This window comes from Leptonychotes weddellii, chromosome 1 (genome assembly GCF_054177405.1).
Source record: "Leptonychotes weddellii isolate Sample4059 chromosome 1, ASM5417740v2, whole genome shotgun sequence".
NCBI classification, from domain to species: Eukaryota; Metazoa; Chordata; class Mammalia; order Carnivora; family Phocidae; genus Leptonychotes; species Leptonychotes weddellii.
This window is the reverse complement of record NC_138369.1, coordinates 154,656,955-154,674,935: the sequence shown is the minus strand read 5'-3', so window position 1 is coordinate 154,674,935 and position 17,981 is coordinate 154,656,955. Positions and strand designations below refer to the sequence as shown.

Sequence of the window (17,981 nt, the reverse complement as noted above, 5' to 3'; positions counted from 1 at the left end):
AACTTTTTTTCCCCATGTTTGCTTAAAAAGAATTCAAAGCTTAACTTTGCACTCAGTGGCTTCTCTTTATTATGTCTGCAGCTGCTTTCCACTTCCCCCATCACTGGAAGTGGGAGTTTCCTTGCTTTCAGGTATCAGTCTTTTGTCTGTCTGGTACCTCACACCATAAAAAAAGGTAATCCATCTTCACAGAGGTTGCATTACTGTTAAAAAGAGACTGCTTCTATTAGAGACTTCTGAGGAAGGTAGAAGTGTTATATGCACAGGAATGTGACTGAAATACAATCGTTCCTCCTGAGCATTTCAGATGTGTGGCTTTGAAAAGGTACAGAGCAATCTGACAGGATTGGCTTCACTTCCTTCTTGTTAAACCTTAACCCCAGCCCACACTTGAAGAGTTTCAGAGCTCTTGAATTAGGAAAAACCGTCCTTGCTAAAGAGAAAGATAAAGAGTGATACTAAGAAACCTTCAAGTGGCAAAAAAGTATATTAAATCTAGTGATGAATACTTGAAGTCTTTTCTTCGTTATAAACAGAATCTTTAAAATCATGTTGCAAAAGTAATGCCTTAAAAATGCAGTGACATGGGGGTGCCTGAATGGCTCAGTCAGTTAAGCGTCTGACTCGTGGTTTCAGCTCAGGTCATGATCTCGTGGGTCCTGAGATCGAGCCCTGTGTCAGGCTCCACACTTAGTGGGGAGTCTGCTTGAAGAGTCTCTCCCTTGCCCCTTCCCCCACTCATGCATGCGCACACATTCTCTCTCTCTAAAAATAATAAATAAATCTTTAAGAAAAAAATGCATTGACATTTGTCCAAAGTGTTCTCTTTATTGGTGATACAATATCCTATTTGCAGATTTTTCTATTCATAGACTCTTATGACCAAATAACACCTTAGGTCTACATAGGACTTAAATGTAAACACATTGTTTTACAGGTGCGATACTTTCAAATAGAACATACCATCATCATTACATTATGATGACATAGACATTAAAATGCCTGTTAGAGATGACGGATTTGTTGTTTAGGATCTTACATCACTTGCATAAGATCACTGTGGCAGAGACTGCTAGTTTTCTATCAATATATATTCCTGGAGTTTCGATGAAGTACATGGTCATGAATAATGACTGTATTTCCCAGCTTCCTTTGTAACTGTGGCTAAGTTTGGCAAACACCGTATCAGTGTATGTGCAGGGATGTGACCTCATTTTCTCTCTGTCCTCCTTTTTGCCAGCTCTAATAGGGATCTGATGATCAGAGCTTGAGCACTGAGGAAGGCATGACAGAAGAATAAGGTAAGAAGAACTTAGTTTTGATTAGCTTGCTTTTGCATGAGAGATTAAAAATTTGTGAGTTTATGACAGATTATTTTTTAATAGTCATAAGATACAATCAAGAAATTGAAAAAGTAGAATTTAATCCCATATTATCTAAATCTGATGAAAATGTTTTTTATATTGTACAACTTCAATACACCTGCCATGCACCAATACTGTAATCTTTTGTCCTTCTTCTTGAGTCTAGCCTGTTTAATTAAGGTTTCTTCATCAACTATTGAAAAATCATTGTTTTACTACATTTTATGGGATAGCAGACTATATTATGATCTGGACGCATGTTTAAAATGCTTGAAATACTAAGGATTTTAAAGTACTTCTCAAGCATGAATTTTTATGTAAGTAGAAATGTCCACTTTATAAACAGTTTATAGAGATGTAAATGAAGATATTAAAATCTTTTACAAAAGTCACTGCAACTTGTGAGAAAAATAGGGAGTTGGGATAAGAAATGGAGCTGCTAGACTTGATTTCCTCTCCTATCACCAATCTGTCTTATTCACTTCCTTCCAATGGATTCTTTTACTAAAACTCCTATTTCCTTCAAACAGCTGGTAGTAGTCTTATCTCCTAATGATATACACCACATTAAAAAATGCTACTAATCTAAAAATTCTACTCTGTGAAGATAAGCATATGGTTTAGAAGATGAAAAATGCTGACTATATGATTACATTCCTGCCTACTTGTACAATGCATGATCATTAAGCCATTCATCATTCTTTCTGTGGACTTAATTTTGGGGCTGGGTAAAGGGGAGATGAGGTAAGCAGAGAATCAATTAACTTTCACTTGGCAGACAATAGTTCTTGCCCCTGATATTATACATGTTCCTTATTTTAAAGGTGATTAAAGAGAAGTTTAGTGACTTGTCAGTTGTTCACAAAGTCAGGGCTTCTCTCTCTGGGTTTTTAAAAGACTCTCAAGTCTAGGGTTTTTCACCTCCTTGGTACTGTTTTTTCTGTCTTTGCTATTACCTTTTGGGAAGGAGGAAGAACTGGTCTAAGACCCCAGCCAGGCCCCTTTATTAACCAGGCGATGATGGGGCAACTTACTGAACTTCTTTTTCTAGTTATTAGAAGAATTCAATAACCATCTCTACATGAAGGGGTGGTTGTGCTGTTTAAATGAGAACGGGCATGTCAAATACTTTGCCCAGAGGCAAGCACATTGTAAGTGCTTGGTAATTTACTGGAAAACCTGTTTAATCAACAATAGGAAATATAAAAGCAGTAGAGAAGAGGACTACTTGGTAGGGTTAAGTGACTTAGTTTGTCAAAACTAAAAAAAAATACTTCTAATTTTTCACTCAAGGGACAAGGACATACTGGGAAGGAAAATGTTAAGTACAGGTAAATGAAGGAGCACTAAGTCTGTTTTATGCCATAGAAGTGCAAACTTAACTCACCATTTAGTTTATCAAGCACAGTTTTGATCTGCCATAAATAGGGCATAGTGAGCCAGTGGAGTTTTCAAAAGTAATCTGATTTATGTTTATTTTCAAATACATTCTATAGTTGATGCTCTTGAGTGATTGAAACCTGTGAAGCACCTTTGAATTCACATATATTTTTTTGTATTTGTTGAATACATGAAAGAATAAATATTTACAGTATGGTTAGAGGCAGTCATTCTTTTTGTTAATGTGAGCCATTCAAGGTTTGTTTTTCAAAAACAAAGAAATAAAGAAATAAAATCCAATCAACTACCCCATGGACTAGTTTAAGCCAAAGACTGAAACTCATTATTAACATTAGCAGGGAATTTTCGGAAGTTCCATTGATAGAATTACTGAATTCAGCTTCATTTTTAACTTAACAATAAGAGTCATTCTACCAAGGTTTATTAAGGGATTACAGAATGCAGGCTCCTTAGGAAAGCATTTCTTTTACGAGGGTGAGGAGAAATGAACATGATTTTTCTACTTTTGGAGCTCATAGCCTAGGGAGGCGGAGAGATGTTAATAACAAAAACGGAAAGCTGTCATCAACCCCTGTTCTCAGAAGAGAGGTTCATGGTGCTATGAGATATTATATATAAGGAATTTGACCTAAAAAGGGAGGTCAGGGAAATGACAGGTATGCCAAGATCTGAACCTCATCAGGAGGTTACCCTGATGAAGCAAAATCACCTTTTGCAGAGACGGTGGCCAGAGCAAGCAGGGCCGGTGGGGCTGAAGCGGAGGTGGGGAGCCCAGGAGAGACCAGGCTGAAAAAATCTCCTGGGCAGGCTCACAAACACTGAAAACTCTGGCAAGGAGTTTTGTGTTTATGGCTAAGTGCATTGGTATTTCAATGAAACATTTCATGTCTTTAGTTGGGGGTGGAGGCAGGGGAGGGCGAGGACATACTCAGATATGCCCTTTGGAAAGATCACCCAACATGCATCATGGAGAATGGATTTAACAGAGACCACGGTGCCTTCGTAGTAGTTCTAGTGGAAGATGATGGTGTTTCCTTCTTTCTCCAGGTGGTTGTTAACTTCTTGTGGGTGAAGACTTCGTTTATAATTTCTTATATTTTACAGTGCTAGACTCAGATTATATAGGAAGTTAATATTTGCAGATTAAATGAAAGAATGGCAAGCTCATCTGTTATTTAGATGATAGAATAATCAGGCTGATTACTTATTATCATTTAATTTAGCCCTATGAACAATCGAAGCTGATTGGATAATTAGTGATCCATAGCATACTCTGTTTTGAAGTCTCATCATAACAGAAAGGAGTAGAAGTTTGGGTTCTGGGAGTTGTCTCTTCATCTCAGGTCACTTGACATGCATATCAAAGTAGGAGGCAGTTGCTGGTTGTTCATTTTTAAATTTTCTGAGATTTGCTCTATCAGACCGATATGTCATCAGGACTTAGACTTTTTTGTTGTTTTTTTTTTATTTCTTCTTCTTCTTCTTTTTTTTTTTTTTTAGAAAAAGAAAAACATGAGCAATCTAATAAACAGATTGTGCCTCCTACTTGGGATTTTTTAAGTAATTTTATCAGCTCATATTTTGTTTTGAATTAAAAATGAAGCAGTTAATTTATTTTATTTGTCTTAGAAATATTCTTGCAAGCTAAGGTCTTCAAACTGTCTTTTTACAAACAAATTTGCTTAGGAGTTAACATAGAAGAGGAAATACTAATATACTAAATACTAAACTGATTATCCTTTGAGAGTCCTCATAACATCCTTCAAAAGATTAGATAAGATGTTGGATGGTATCTACATGGTGCTATCTTCACCATTCCAAGTAGGTACTCCAAAATTATCTTTGGGCCAGATTTTTTAAAAACATGGTATCAGAAATATTAAAAAATAATGCTTTTTGAAAAAAATAATGCTTTTTGAATTCAATAGATACTTATATCTTAAGTTTCTCTTTCAGTTGACTTTAGAATTGTGTAAGTGACATTGAAGTACTCTAAAAAAGCATGCAGTGAGATCTTTGTTTTTTGTTTTTTTCTCTCCTCCTCACCGCCCCCCCCCCCCAACCCTACTGGGTTTCTAATTCTAACAAGTATGAGAAATAGATCAATTAATCTAATACACACACAAAATCATTTAGGAAAGTTCAAGAACAAAAATAGAAATATCAACAAACTTGGACATATTTATGTAAGTAATGTACCTCTGACAAAATCATAGGTAGAATACAATCCATTGAAAGATACTTGTAAGAGAGTCCTTGGGATATTTTCTTTAGTAACTTTAATAAGCAAACAGAGAGTGCCTGGGTAACTCAGTTGGGTGAGCATCAGACTCTTGATTTTGGCTCAGGGTCATGAGATCCAGCTCTGCACTGGGCATGGAACCTGCTTGGGATTCTCTCTCTCTCTCTCTCTCTCTCTCTCTCTCCCCCTCTCTCCTTCTCTGCCGCCCACCGCCCCAAAGCAGCTCAACTAGTTCTCACTTCTACATTGTTTTCTGAGTTTAGTGAGGATCTGTCATTTCTACATTGTTGTCTGAGTTTAGTGAGGATCTGTCACAGCCACTAGCTTAAAAACAAAAACAAAATAAAACACAAAAAAGCAAACAAACAAACAAAAAAACCCCCTGAGAATGAATAGGTTCCCATACATGGTTTTTAAGTCCTCTGCCATGTCTGGTTATCTTTGAGTCTCTCTAAGTTTCTCCTTCGCCTGCCTTTAGCCTGTGTCTCTCAGTCTGTTTCCCCTACCCTCATCTTCCTTTTTTGTTTTATTTTCTCTATCTTTCTCAATCTATCTCTTCTCTTTCTCTCTCTCTGTAGCAAGCTATATTAAAATATCAAAGTTCAGTGAATGCCTCCCAGTACCATATGTGACTCTCATTACCCACATAGTCCTAAAAAAAAATCTGATATAACTACCACTCTTAATTAGCAACCACAACAAAAAAGGAAATGTTTTTGTGCCACAAAATCCAGTTTTTCTTTGAGAAGCTCTTCAAATTGTTTTCAAAGTCCCTCTCTTTCCTTTTCCATCAAATGTGTATTAAAAATTAGAGTTAAAAGGACTGGGGACTTCTTAGTTCTTATTTATGTTTAAAAAAAAAAAACGACGTGAAATATAGTTTCATTTCTCCTTGTGAGACATAGTAAAGAAATTAAAAATGAATTATCAGTGGGTTAAGGGTTATAATGAAATAATTTAGAGTTTTAGGAGTTCTGTTTGATTTAGCTTCTTGTTTTGCTAATATATTTGCTAATATATAGAGAGTGCAGGTTAAACTGGTACCAACCAAAGACCTCAGAATATAGGCTGTAAAAAGATAGATCTTTGTCTCTTTATCATATTCCCGACTAGCAGTCACAGCTGGTTGCATAATTTTGCTCATTTTGATGCTTTACTTCCATCTCTGTTCCAGTGCTCATTGACTTGTGGGCAGCCACAAAGGGGAAAGAGCCAAAATAGCAACTTGCATTCTCTCTTAGGACTGAGAGTTGGCACCTGTATCTTTTGCTTGCATCCCATTAGCCCATCCTTAGTCACAAGCCCTGCAGGAATTCTATTAATGAGCCAAGGGGAAGATGGACATTGGAGAACCACTAGCAGTTTCTGAAAAATTTAACTGAAGACAAATTGTTTTAGCAAAATTCTCTTGATCCTCAGAATGCGTTTAATTTTAAAATCTGGTTTATTTCAGCTTTATTATTGATCAGTTGGTGACAACAAGAATTTTTTTAAAAGTTGGAGTTCAACCATGAGCCTTTTAGTGTACTACCAAATGAACATTTTTTTTTTTTTTAAGATTTTATTTATTTATTTGACAGAGAGAGACACAGCGAGAGAGGGAACACAAGCAAGGGGAGTGGGAGAGGGAGAAGCAGGCTTCCCGTGGAGCAGGGAGCCCGATGCGGGGCTCGATCTCAGGACTCTGGGATCATGACCTGAGCCAAAGGCAGACGCTTAATGACTGAGCCACCCAGGCGCCCCCCAAATGAACATTTTTATAGGAAACAGAAGATGATTAAAATGTATCCAGACATAGGTTGGGCCATACCCTATGTCACTTGGCTTTAACGAAAAAGTCCTTACAATGGTTTTCAAGGCTTTACTAGATCTGATGTCTGGAACCTCTGTATCTCCATCTCTCGTTTCTCTCTTCCTCTCTAATGACACTCCAGCCATGTTATCGTTCTTGATATCCCTCCCAAGCACCAGCCACTCTCTTACCTCTGAGCCTTTATCCTTAATACTCTTCTTCTAAAATACCCTTTCCTCAAAAATTTCAGCAAGATTTGCCCCATTCTCTCCTTTAGATCTTTCTTTAAATGTCACTATACAGTAAGACCTACTGTAACCTTCCTCTTTAAAATTTCAAGTCCACCCCCAACATTTTCTATTCCCCTTTCCTGCTTTATTTATTCCATTGGAGTTAATCACCATCCACGATTCTATATATTTGCTTATTTACTTTGTGTATTGACCATCTTCCATAACCAACTAGAATGGATGTTCTCTGGAGGAATTAATTTTTGTTTAGTTTATGTTTGTTTCCCATGGCTGTAATAGTGCCTGGAACATAATATGATCATCAATAAATATGCAATCACTAAATGAATGATAAACGAATGAATGAGTGATTGAGTAAATGAATCACAAACCTAAAATGGCCTTAACACTGGTCATCATTTTGGGAAAATTTGATTCATGCACTGACATTTTTTAATATTCTCTCTTTTCTTAGGCAATCACACTATGTTTCACACCTTGAAAAGAACTCAATTTATTTTTTATTAGTTTTATACACCCAAAATATCTAAGGAAAATAAAGTCTTCTGTAGGAAAGAATATTGCATAAAATTATGAATGCTTATCTTGCATAGAAGCTACACCCGGGGTTAAAAATATCCAAGCATTGATTTTAATCATCCCATCTACATTAAAATCTCTTTAAAAGCATTTAAGTTATGTTTTTGGAGTATTGTTATAATAGTAAAACTGTTATTTATGGTTTTCTTACATAATGAAGAAAATTCTTAAGGCTAATAGCAAAGCTCTAAATTTCATGACCTCTTGTAGGCTTATTTTTAATGCAGTAAGCATAGTTCAAGTGATAATTTCAATCATTAGCATCATTCTGTATTTAAACATAAGCTCTCAGAGCTAGTTATTGAGCAGAACTTATTTTTATATTAAATCATGCCATGCAATGTTCTTCAATATATGTTATCTGAAGGCCAATTAATACCCAAGCAGCAGTTAAGCACCCAGATTAATGTTTCTACTCACCACATGAAGTGATTCTAAAAATCACTGTGGAGGTAATTGCAAATTTGTTTTAGGTACAAATGCACTGATTTAGTTATATAGTCAGCAGAGTCAAATCTGAATGTAGCCCAAACAAGGTGTGGTTGAGCAAATTGTTCTGAGCATAATTGTCCAGAATGCTTCAAAGTGATAATTAGGATGATAACAAGTGAATCCCCAAGGGAGGCAATTGTCAGGTAGCATATAATAAAATTGGAGCTTTTTTGCAGAACTTAAGGAAGTACTTAGCATATATTTAAAACCACCTCACAAAAATAAAAGTGAAATCGTAAGATTTTTTTTTTTGATGACCATAAACTTGTAAATTCCACTACATTTATGTAAATGGGAAAGATTTGGTATATACTATCAAATGACATTTTTTTCAAATAAGGATTTTTTTCAATCTTGATAAATAGAGAGGCAAATGTGCTATTATAGAGTATTTCTCACCCAGAGGAGAGACTGCTGCTACAGCATACTTATAAGGAATGTCTTCACCTCCTGCCAACACATAGGATCTAGCATGTACACTTTCAGAGATGAGTGCTAAAATTTCTGGTCTTACAGTGGCAACTCAAGCTAAAGATAATAATAACATTAATAATAATTACCATAATAAAAATTAATATTTATTGAATCCTTACTATGTGTCAGACATTCATGTTAACCAATTTATATACATAATTTAGTTTTCACACCAATGTTGGGCGATGAGATTGTTATATTCATTTGACAGATGGGAAAATGAGTCAAAATTAGCCAATAATAGAGCATGGATTAAAACTCAAGTCTGTCTTATTCTAGAGTCCTTAATCTTAACCACCGTATTACGCTGGTATAGTCACAGGTTGAGTTGACATCCTTTATTGGCATTAGTATTCTGTACTATGTTTCCACAATTCTGTTGATCACATACCTCACATTCTCTTAGATGCCAATAGGGCCTTCTTAAATACTTAAAGTGATGGCTTACTTAAAGGGATGGCTCTAGCCATTGATACTTTCTCTTCATCATTCTGTATTTCCTGAACTTGCTAAAGAATCAAGTTACTGGGCGCCTGGGTGGCTCAGTCGGTTAAGCGACTGCCTTCGGCTCAGGTCATGATCCTGGAGTCCCGGGATCGAGTCCCGCATCGGGCTCCCTGCTCAACAGGGAGTCTGCTTCTCCCTCTGACCCTCCTCCCTCTCATGCTCTCTCTATCTCATTCTCTCTGTCTCAAATAAATAAATAAAATCTTTAAAAAAAAAAAGAATCAAGTTACTAAAAGAGCATCCTTTAAAATGGTCCTTATATAGCTTGTATCTCATAATGATGAGATCCTATTGGCCTGCTATAATGCTTGAAATACTTATATAACTTCTTATTTGGACATTGGTATATCTAAACATTTTGGAAAATCATATAACTATTGTTCATTCAGTTTTCTTCTCTGTAAAATGGGTATAATATGACATACTTCCATTGCTGTGTTAGTTATTAAATGAGAAGATATATTTCAAGGTCATGGCACAGTGCTGGGGAAGCCTGGGTGGTTCAGGTTACTGGGGCGAAAAGGCGGCAATTAATTAAGAAGTTTTTTGTTTGTTTGTTTGTTTGTTTTTATACATATAATAGGCACTCAATGAACTCTGTTAAAATTGAGTGTTATTTAGCACTGTACCAGGTACTGATACAATGATGAATGAAATAGATTTTTTTCTGAATGTATGTGAACAAATAGTAGAAAAAGTCAAATTGTGACTAAGAAGAACAAGACCAGGGAGTGATGAGGGGTAGTGATGGGCTGAGGACCTACTTTGGAGTCCACAGTTGGAGAAGTCTTCTCTTGAATAGGGTTATGTTTATGCTGAGACCCAACCAATGAGAAGGAACCAAACCAACAAAGAGTGTTTAAGGCAATATGCTCAAGCTCTGAAATTGAAGGAATTCCACATTGAAGGAATTGAGAAGACAGTAGCAAAGACAGTGGCTACCATGGACGGGAATGAGATATATATGTAGAGAGATGATGTGGCCTAGGAGAGGTGGCAGAGGTCACTGAATAGCTGCACAAAGGTGCCAAAGAGTCGTGGGAACAATGCTGAAGACAGACCTGGCAAAACTCCCAATTCTTTTTATATGTAGTGCCTTATGGGGCCATGTTGACCTGTGGCCCAAGGACCATCTGCAAGGGCGGAGCCTGCACTAGTCCGCTACCTCAGCGTCACCTACCCACCCCTATCCCAGTCCCTCTTATTACCAGCTTCCTGGGCAAGCATTTCTATTCTCCAGTTGCCAAAGCAGACCCCAAGAAAACAGCTTTGTGAAGTGCTCTCTGTGGGAACATTTTTCCCTTACAGGCTGTTTCTGCTTGACGAGCTTATCTGCTCTTGGCCTTGCAGCCCTACAGGGTTGCTTTCCCCAGTCAGTTTTGCTTTAAGTCTCTTAAAAATGAATCAGCCAGGTCAATGGAAGGTCATATTTGTAGTCTTTGATGATTAAAGGTAAAAGTAAACATGCTGATAGCTGGAGAAAGAGCATTTTAGGCTGTGTTTTGAACTGTGTGCTGACTTGGAGGAACTTGGACAATTAAAGGAATTAAGTAGAGCCAAATGAAGGCCCCTAATGAAAGGCCCACAGAGTTGATTCTGTCATCTTTCTGACCTCTGCTAGTGACAGAATTTAAAACATTTGTTATTCCATTTTGCCTGAGTAACGAAGTATCATGACCCAGATAAGTACTGTGACTCCTTGTTTATCTTCTGGGAGAGGCAGGGGTGGGGCTGGGGAGAGGGAAGTGGGAAGGGAAAGAGGAGGAGGAGGGGAAGTGGACAGGAGAGAGAGAGAGAGGGTATATGTGAGTACACAAAAACAAAGCAAGACGATTCAACAAATTACAGATGCGGCTTTCTGTTTCCTAAGAAGCTCTTGGTCCTTGTTACTTATAACCAAACTGAACACCAGAAATTTGTTTTAAACAAAGGACATTAATTAGATATCTAGCTGCCAGCCTGTTAAAGCAGAGGTACCAGTGAAATGGTGCCGACCACCGTGTTTTCAACAACTGATACTGGAAGATGCATCAGGCTGGGAGGGCTGCGTCAACACAAAAAGGAAGTGTGTCTGATCTGAGGCATTGGTTCTGTGTCTTTTTCCCAGAGCTTCTAGAAATATCTTATTTGTATTCAGCCAAGTGGCAGCCTGCTTTGAGAAATCACAGACCCTCTGATTGCCTCAGGCACACCGCACAACACGGGACAGTTTCCTGTGCTCTTGTCTCTGGCCACAAGGGGCATAATGTGCTCAGGATTGCCACTGACATATTTGCATCATATTCACTGGGTGGGAGGAGTTACAAAGTTCCTGTATTTGAACACCCCAGCCAAGTGAGTCCCTCAGAAAAATGGAAATTCCCACAGAAGCTCTTTACCAGACTTCTCTTTCCCTGTGTGATAGTCAGACCTGACAGGTGGGAAAATAGCAGTGGTTTATCCGAATGCTTGCAGAAGATAAGGTACGATGTTTTACAGAAGAGAGCCAGAGGCCTATAGATATTTAAATGGCTGGAGAAATTGAAGTGCCAGTGACCAAGGGAGCTGACTAAAGGTAGCTGAAGCCCTCCTTGGAGAAAGGGCAGCATTAAGTGCCAAGTGTCAATACCTTAACAGACAACGGAATCATTACTGTGCTTACGCCTGGGGTGTTGGTTAATAGTGAAGATAAATAGGATTGACTTGCTCTGTATAATTCAAGGCTTCCTGTCATATCTTTCAAGCTGTTTGCATTTACAAAACATCTACAGGCTACAGTGTGCCTTACATTTCTGAAAACAAAAACAACCTGCTTTCCCACACTCTAGATTTTTTTTCTCTTATTTTTCTGATTTCTCTTCTGCCTACCTTAAATCATTATTCCTCCTGCATTCTCTGCACCTGCATCTGTGCAGCTAAATGAGGGTGGAAAAAAAACACAGAGCCACGTCGGTCGCTTTGGCTTTAAATTCACAGCTATTAGCTTTGTGGGCCTTTCGTGCTGGAGCATAACATTCTACATATCTCTGGATCTCCACTCTCCACTCTCCCAGATGTGTGGTGAATGCATTTTGTTTTCTCCTCAAACCTGCAACAACTTTACCACCACTTTTACTTTCAACTAATGACCTTGCTTGCTTATTTATTTAGAAAGTGGAAGCCATCAGAAAAGAGCTTCCACAATCTCTCACCACCACATCTGTATGCTTGCGTTCTTGCTTGTAACTGAGTTCATTAGCTTTACATTGGATGAATGTCCACGGTCTCCCCTTGAGCTCTGTGTGCTCACCCAAGGACATTGCTCTGCTAATCTCACACTATTCTGCATCACCAAGTTCCCCCTTTGTACTGGATTGTTTCCTCAACATAAAACATCTCTGAAGTGTCTTACAATTGGTAAATGGTTGAACAGCTGTGGTACATCCATACCGTGGAATACTACTCAGAAATAAAATGGAACTAATTATTGAAACAGGCAGCAACTTGGATGGATCTCAAGGGTACTATGTTGAGTGAAAAACAAAAAGGCAATATGAAGAGGTCACCTACTGTATAATTGCCTTTATATAACATTCTAGAAAATGCGAAATTAGAGAAATGGAGAACAAATTAGTGGTTGCCAGTGGTTAGGAATGGTAGCAGGGAAGAGGAAGGTCATGCCTATAAAGATGTAGCACAAGGGAGATCTTTGTGGTGATGGAATAGTTCTGTGTTTTCAATCTGGCAGTGGTTTCATGAATCTACACGAGTGATAAAAAGACAGAGAACTGTATATACATGTTATACCACAGTCACTTTCCTGGTTTTGATATTGTATAATAGATATATAAGGGAAAAATTGAGTAAAAGGGGTGTTTTTTTTGCATTATTTTTGCAAATTTATGTGAATTTATAATCATTTCAAAATACAAAGTTAAGTAATATACATACAATAAATGTTAGATGTCAAATTTTAACATATCAAAGACCACCAAATACATTAACTTACACTGCCAGGTTGACTAAAACAAAACAAGACAAAAAACAAAATCAAAACAAAAATACCTCTCTTGATCCTATGCCCTCCTCCAACTACTATTTCATTTCTCTGCATTCCTTCACAGAAAATCTAGAAAGATTCATTTCTACTCCCTGTCTCCAAACTCTTCTTTTCCCATTCTCTGTTGAATATACCTAATCAGTAGTTAATGCCCATCATTCCAATTTTCTTGGTCTTATCAAAGTCAACACTGGCCATATTGCTAAATTCAATGTCCCACCTTTTCTTCTCATGTTAGTAACTCTACCAGTAGCATCTGAGAGGGTGTATTACTCCCTCCTCCTTTGAATAATTTTTAAAAAGTGGTCTCCAGGGTATCACACTCTCCTGTCCTTCCTCCTATAGCTAGCTGTTCCTTCTCAATCAGCATCGCTTGCTCCTCCTTATCTCTTAGACATATGTATGGATAGTCTTAGAACTCAGAGTTCAGACTACATCTTTTCTATTTCTACATTTCATATTTAAACACTTATCTGTTTACCAAAAACTTCCCAGGTTTTAATCTCCAGCCCTGACTTCTCAGTTCAGGTCTGGACATATACATTTGACAGTCTTCTTGACATCCTCCCCTGTACATTTATCAGGTACCTCAGTATCAACATATCCCAAACCAACCTCTGATCTCTCCCTCCCCCAGTCTGTTCCTCTTGATTCTTTACCTGTTCAGTTAACAGCAGCTCCATTTTTCCAATCACTTAGGCTAAATGCCTAGGAGATATCCTTGACACTTCTCCATTTTCTACAGCATACATCCAATATATCAGGAAATACACTAATGTCTCTCAAAAATGTGTGTAGGATCTGCTATTTCTTACCACTTCATCATCACACCACACTGATAAAACCACGTCATCCCTATCCACATTGTTGTAATTGCTTCCTAATTGGTCTCCCTCCTTCTGCTCCTCACTTTTCCAGAGCCTAGTCCAAATTCAGCTTTCAGAAGGATCTCTTTGAAACATAAGCCATATCATGTGTTATATAAACATTCTATGAACATTCGTGCATGTGTCTTTCTAGGGACATATGCTTTTGTTTATCTTGGATAAATACCTATGAGTGAAAAGTCTAGGTCACAACATAGGTGTGTGTTTAGTTTTTGAAGAAGCTGCCAAACTATTTTCCAAACATATGTGTACCATTTTACATTCCCACCGGCAGTGTATGAGAATTCTAGTTCTTCCACATTATAATCTAAGTAAAGAAAGGTCTGTGGTTGCCTGATAGGAGGAAAGAGGAGAGAGGAGAGATGGAAGGGAGAGATGGATTACACATGAGCGCTAGGAAACTTTGGGGGATGATTGGATGTCCATTATCTTGATTCTGGTGATGGTTTCACAGGTATATACATAAGTCAAAACTTGTTAAATTTTATGCTTTAAATGTATAGTTTATTGAATATAAATTACACCTCATAAAATACTTATGGTTATGGAAATGATAATAATAATATTTCATCTAGTTATCATGAGTATTAAATGAGGTAATACATGTACTAAGCATAAGCCTGGCTTTTGGTAAGTGCTCAATAAATGGTGACTATTAGAACTTTATTGATAATAAAAGAACTAATCTTGTACTTCACTGTTCTTTAGATATATGGCATCAATTTAGAGTAGGAGAGGAAAATAATCTTTATTCAAGTATAGTTGATATAGTTGTACTTTTAAGGAAAACGCTTGGCATTTCTTAATGCATATAGAGTTCTAAAACATTTCCGCCAATATGAATGAACACATTTAACCCATCAAAAGGAAACTGTGAAATTAGAGTAAATTTTACAAACATGACGAATATGGATGTAACTTCCTTGTTCAATTCTCGAATCTGGCCCATAGGTTGGAATCATGGAACATTAACCAGGCTATGAAGCAGTGGCCGTAGACACAGTGAAACTAAGTGGTTAACTTTGATCTTCCTTAATAGGGAGCTTTGAACTGAATCAATGCTGTTTCATTTAATAATACTACTGAAAAATAAACCCGTATTTTTCTTCATTTGATGCCCTTGTCTTATTGCCCCATTGTTAAATTTCATTGTCATTTTACGATTCAAAAGACATGTGATTAACTTATTATTTGACATTTGGGCCTTCCATTTTGAGGAAAAGCATCTTTGGCCTCTATGTTTGCCATGTTGCTTCATTGATAAGAACATAGTTCATTTAAGGGAAAAAAAAGAAAAAGAAAAAGAAAGCAATAGTAACAAAAATCTGAATATGACTTCTTCTGACCCTCTCCTCAGCAGCTAGATCAGATAATGTACTTTTAATTGAAATGGATGTGTTACAAGGTTGCTTGGTACAATGGAGAAAAATATAACTAGACTTCACATGATAGAATGGGATATCATTAAAGATGTTGATTTTCAAAGAGAAAAATTACTGTTTTCTTTAAATTTGTTATTCCAGTTTTTTTTTAATGCTCTGTTATGTAGTTAAACTTCTTTCTGAGTTTATAAATGGAACAAGGAAAACAGACATAGCACACAGTCCTTAAACTGACTGCAGTAATGACCACTGAATTTATTAAGAAACTTTGCTGTGGTGGTTTCTTAAGGAGTTTGGTTTCTGCAAGAGAACAATAGTTTGTTGTAAAAAAACTGACTTACTATATATATATATGGTATTTTGGATGCTAAATATGAGGGCAGTTTGGGGGGGTGTCTGCCTGTTGTCAGGGTTGGGTTGGCTAATCTCTATGTCTAGGCAAGATCCTTTTTAATTTAATAATTCCATGGATATATAGTTGACCTAACAGGATATTTGTTGCTATTATTATTTTTAATTCTCCAAATATTTTTAGGATGGTCTGTAGGTGTTAACTGCAAGAGTTTTGGCTGCTAAAGCCAGAATTGTAAAACTTTGACCTAGTCTATTTAGTTACCAAGAGATGAATCCAGTTAACACCATACAAGGTTATAGAGAGAAGCTATCAGAGCATCGTTATCACACTGGAAACACAGATCCGAGCTTCCTTATCCAGAACCGATGAGATGTTTCTCATATATTATAAATGTAAACTCACCTCAGTAGCTCCTCAGACCAATGGACTTACGTATTTGTGTGGTGAAATCATGAGTACTGATTGACAGGACCCATGGGACCATTGTATTCTTTAAGTGTGTAGCTTGCCTTTAATGCTTGACTGCTTCAACCAACTAGAAAGACAATACCAGATGTGGCTGTTAAAAAAGTATGTTGGTGGGGCGCCTGGGTGGCTCAGTTGTTAAATGTCTGCCTTCGGCTCAGGTCATGATCCCAGGGTCCTGGGATCGAGCCCTGCTTCGGGCTCCCTGCTCCACGGGAAGCCTGCTTCTCCCTCTCCTGCTCCCCCTGCTTGTGTTCCCTCTCTCGCTGTGTCTCTCTATCAAATAAATAAATAAAATCTTAAAAAAAAAAAAAGTGTGTTGGGTTCCCTGACATGATCAACTTTCAAACTGGTTCTGCCTGAAGAGATACCCAGTGTGGTGAAAGTGGTTGGCCATATGACATAGTAAGCCATCTTTATTGGCCTATTTGAGATTGAAACTGAATATGAATGATGGATTTCTATCTTAGTGGTACAGTTTTCATTCAGCATAGGAGTAAGAAATGCATAGAGAATTATAGTTCAAGGACAGATATTTTGTGGTGCAATAATTCAATGTGCAAATTTTACCTCATAAGTTGTAGTGAACAATACCGAGGGATCAAATTGCAAGTATCTTGCAATGAATTTGCATTTATAGTATTATTATCTGTTGTCTTTGCTTTTGGAGAAAGAACAGCAATTCTTGGGCTAATCTACTTTAGTACACGCACATTTTTGGAGGGCAATAGGAAGAAACATAGGCTAATGGAATACATGCAGTTTGTATGTATGGGTTTCCCTTATAGCTGTAATTTCTTTGGGAAGCAGAAAGTATAGGCAATAACCAGGCCAGAACTTCTTCCTTCCGGAATTTTTATATGCTTCTTAGTTAGCCACTCTCTCTAGTGGTGATGATTCTTGGTGACACTGAGATTACTTTCAGGTATTCTGTAGTTTCTCTTCATTGGAGGATGATGTTAATGATTTCAGTTTGTTTTTTTCTTGGTGGGGGGGAGGGACAGTCTTTAATTTGCCCAAGAGAATAAAGCCAGGTTTTATTATTTTCAAATCAGATTTTAACTTCTAGCTCTGTCAGGAAGCAGGGATATTTTCTTGCACAGAAAGAAGATGTTTTCTATTTCTTCTAGGCCATAAAGTACCGTAAGGAAAGATAATAGGTCATTTCATCTTTGTATTCCTAGAGCCTGGCATAGAAGGTGTCAATCTATGCTTATTGATTAGAAGGAAGGAAGGGAGGAAGGATGCTAGTAATTTTATTATTGGCTTCTAAAATCAGTTGGTTACATATTTCTTAAGTGGTTCATAGATCATAAATTTGAGAATTGTGTTCTACTTTTTGTGAAAAGTATAAATAGAATGCCTGAGGGACAAGTCTTCTTGGACAAGGACAGTTTTATCTCTCTTTTCCCCAATATTCACTGAAAAAGGACTGTGAGTGATAGAACTAAGTGCTTAATCACCATGTAATTTGCTTTGGCCAGTGAAATGTGAACAGAAGTGACATGTATCACATCTCCTGCAATTGTATGCAATTGTATGCTTATCCCCTTTTCTTCATGGTATCCAGTGAGGTTCCAAATGATGGAGTCTAGGTCTCTAAAAGAGGGTGACATGGAGCTGTTATTCCATATACCATAGGAGCAACCTATCATAGATATATCACAAGGAATAATTCTTTCATTTTAAGTCACTGAACTGTATTTTTTGCTACCAATAGAGTTAAGGTTCTAATCACTGCTCTCATTTACCTTATTATTTTTCTGCCATTA

General features: G+C 37.3%; 1 long non-coding RNA gene across 1 annotated transcript in view; it reads left to right on the top strand.

Moving 5' to 3' along the window:
* Positions 1-711: 711 nt before the first annotated feature.
* Positions 712-17,981, top strand: part of LOC145717279 (uncharacterized) — a 150,243-nt gene continuing 132,973 nt past the window's right edge. The window contains exon 1 of the long non-coding RNA XR_014140392.1: positions 712-1,301. This is a non-coding gene — a long non-coding RNA (uncharacterized LOC145717279). The remainder of the gene's footprint in view (positions 1,302-17,981) is intronic.